Source organism: Elephantulus edwardii, unplaced genomic scaffold (assembly GCF_000299155.1).
Source record: "Elephantulus edwardii isolate Elephantulus edwardi_28Jun2011 unplaced genomic scaffold, EleEdw1.0 scaffold00131, whole genome shotgun sequence".
Taxonomy (NCBI): domain Eukaryota; kingdom Metazoa; phylum Chordata; class Mammalia; order Macroscelidea; family Macroscelididae; genus Elephantulus; species Elephantulus edwardii.
In genome coordinates, this window is record NW_006399881.1 from 5,386,572 (window position 1) to 5,390,303 (window position 3,732).

A 3,732-nucleotide genomic window follows, 5' to 3' on the forward strand; every position below is an offset into this window, starting at 1 on the left:
AGAGAAGCTGTGGTGTATTCACACAATGGAATACTACGCTGCATTGAAAAACAAGGAACTCATGCAATATTATTAAAAATGGGTGAGCCTGGAGGACATTATGCTGAGTGAAATATCTCAGTTGCAAAAGGACAAATATTGCATGGTGCCACTGCTCTAAAATGGGACTGATATCAGGGTGAGGGTAAGACTGAGGAAAACTGGATAAATTGTGTATACTGCACTGAAACAGATGAGGGACTAAATAATTTAAAAGCGATGTATGATAGGGTTTTATGGTTATCACAAGAGTCCACAATTAAGGTTGCATAGTGGAATGCACTTGGGGCAGTGGGAGGGGTGCGGGGGGATTGTGTACAAGGAAGGGAGTCTTTCTTTTACTTTTGAAAGAGAGGAGCAAACTGGGGGCGGGGGGAGAGGGCTGGGCGGGGAGAGAAGTGCAGCAATGAATGAATGGAAATCCAAATTCTCTGTAAATGTTCATTAAAATTATTTTTTAAAAAGGGATATATGATTAGGTATTTTTGTCATGACGGGTGTCCAGAGCGAAGTCTGCATAGTGGAATGTACCTGGGGGGAGGGATTGTAAAACAATGAAATAATTTTTCTTTTACTTTTCCAAGAGGGGAGTGTATAGAGGGGGGAGGAGTGGGTAGGGAGAAAAGTGCAACAATGAATGAATGGAAATCCAAAGTCTCTGTAAATTTTTGTTGAGATTAATAATAAAAAATATTAAAAAAAAGAGAGAGGAAGACCCTTGATGAGATGGATTGAGTCAGTGATTGGGTTAATGGGGGTGGGTGTGTCAGCGACAATAGAATTGGCACAGGACAGAGCAGGTTTCAGAGTTGTTGTACAGTCGCAGGCAACTCGATGGCACATAGCAATGACAACAACAACGGACACTGAGGAATGAATGCCTGAGCCTTAGAGGATTCTCTAGAAAGAAAAGTCTGATCCCAGCTAGAGAAATGGCCAAACAGGGAACCTGGTCAGAAGAAGACTAAAGGTGCCTGGAAGTCCAGTTCAACTTGACATCTATCTCTACCATCCTTATTATGCCCCAGGAACCCCAGGTGAAATGATCAGTAGGTAGGGGGTCAAATGGAATTTTCTAGTGGTTATGAGATCTACTTATTCAGTAGTGAATACCCCTTTAACCATATCATGTCGTCTGTCAGTGACCATGACTGGAGTCTCAGGAAGATCTGAGGACCAGTTTTTCTTGAAGCTCCTAGATTGTCTATTGGAGGGAGTGTGTGTGTGTGGGGGAGACACACTGTTTTCCATATAAGTTTGACTGTCCAGTCCCACTCTTAAGTTGGGATTTATTCTCGAACCTTCTCAGATAACTTTTCTTCCTGAGACTCAGGGCCTGCAAATGGAAGTTCCCTATGAACACACCTGGTAACTGTTATTTCAGGCTCCAGATGAATGTCAGGAGTGGCCTGAAGAAATCAACAAACAGGTAAACCTCCTCATGTGGCCCGATAGAACTCTGGGAAGCTCTAAAGGAGTAGCCCCCACTGAGGTCTGACTGAAGCCTGGGGTCCAGTTGCCTTGCCAGAACCAGTATCTTCTCAGAAAGGAAGTCCTGGAAGGTATGGTTCCTATTACTGAAAAATTTAGAAAATGCAGATTAATTGTTATTAGGTGCTGTTGTTCAGGTCTTTCATTCGTAGGGTCGCTATGAGTCGTCAATGACTCGATAGCATTTAACAACAAACAACAACAGGTGCTGTTGAGTACGACCCATAGCAACCCTATGACCAACAGATCTGAACCCTGTGACATCCTCATCATGTGTGACACACTTGAGCCATTACTACAATCACTGTGTCAATCCATCTCCTCAAGCGTCTTCCTCTCTTTTGGCGACCCTCCACCTTTCTAAGCACGGAATAGCCAAGGAACAGCCTCTCCTAATAACATGCCCAAAGTATATGAGACAAAGCTTTATCAACTTTGCCTCCAAAAAGCACTCTGGCTGTACCTTCTCCAAGACAAGATTGTTCTTTTGGCAGTCCATGGGATCATCATGGAAATCGGGATTAATTAGATCTTGCCAATTCCCTTGTAATATCCCAGTGTTTCCAGTCAAGAAATCTGGGACAGAGGAATATCAGTTTGTACAAGGCTTAAGAGCTACTAAAGGAATGTTGTTGCTGTTGTTATGTGCCGTCGAGTCACTTGCAAGTCAGATGAAGCCCCAGAATCCTTGCCTCCAAGGAGCAGCCCAGTTTAACCCTCTCCAGAATGAATCTGTTTTCTTGGCAGTCCATGATATATTCAATACTCTTCTCCAGCACCACAGCTCAAAGGCGTCAATTCTCCTTCTATCCTCCCTAGTCATTGTCCAACTCTCCAATGCATAACAAGTGATCAGACACACCTTAGTCTCCAGAGTGACATTGCTCTTCAGTACCCTGGAGAGGTCCCTAACAGTAGACTTTCCCATCGCAGTATGTTTTTTTTATTTCCTGGTTGCTGGTGCCGAGAGTTTTGACCATGGAGCCAAGCAAACTGAAGTTGTTAACAATCTCAATCTCTTCACCATCCATGCTGATGCTGCCAATTGGTCCAGTTCAAGATATTTATCCTACTGTTCCCAATTCTTAAGCTATTAACCTGGCTCCAGAATCCAAATTTTTTTCTGTACTGTATTTGAAGGATACTTTCTTCTGAATCCCTTTGGCTGATTCCTCTCAAGAAATCTTTGCCTTTGGATGGCAAGATCACCAAACCATGAAAAAGACTCAATATTGTTGGAAATTCTTACCTCTGGGGCCCAAAATCTCACCTGTGTGTTTTTGGGAAGCCCTCGCTCAAGATTTCTTGGATCTTACCCTTAAGGAAGGATGGATATTGCAATATGTAGATGTTTTACTAAAAAGTGGGGCAAATTTAAGTCTGATTGCCTGGCTAATACAGCAAAGACTGAATCATTTCGTCCAATGTTGGCTATAGAGTTTCTAAAACCAAGGCACAAATTTGCAAGCAATCAGTAAAATTCCTTGGCTTCTAAGTGAAGCCTGGTAGAAGAAACCTGTTAAAAAGTAGAAAAGAAATTACTTTACAAAAGTACAAAAACAGCTTCTCTGATTAGGTGACAACTACGTGGTTTCTTAGATAGGTGGAGTTCTGTTGACTTTGGATTCCCAACTTTAGACTTATAGTCAAACAACTATATCAGTCCCTCAAGGGGAGTGAGAAAGTACCCTTAGAATGGACAGTGGAATGTTGCAAGGCCTTTGAGACCTTAAAGACCCTTCTTGTATCAGACCCTGAACTGGGACTACCCAATCTACTTAAACTATTATCTTTGCACATGAGAGACAAAGATTGGGCCTTGGGGTATTATTAGTGCAGCAAGAGGGGATAGAACTCAAACCTATAGCCTATTTGCCTCACCAATCAGATATAACAGTGGCAGGCTGGCCTCCTTGGCTCCCAGCAGTAACCTCCACTTGTGAGTTACTAAGGGAAGCTAATAAGTTCATCCTAGGTAAGCTAGTAATTGTTCAAGTACCCCATCAAGTTATCTCCCTTTTACAACAGAAAAGAGGTCTATGACTTATAGCTGGGCATATGAGGTGCCATCATATACTGTTGTTGTTATGTGCTGTCGAGTGGCTTGCGACTCACAGCGACCCTATGTACAATAGCCCTAAACCCTGCTCTGTCCTGTGCCAACCTCACTGCCTCTGACATACCCATCTCGATTACCCCAGT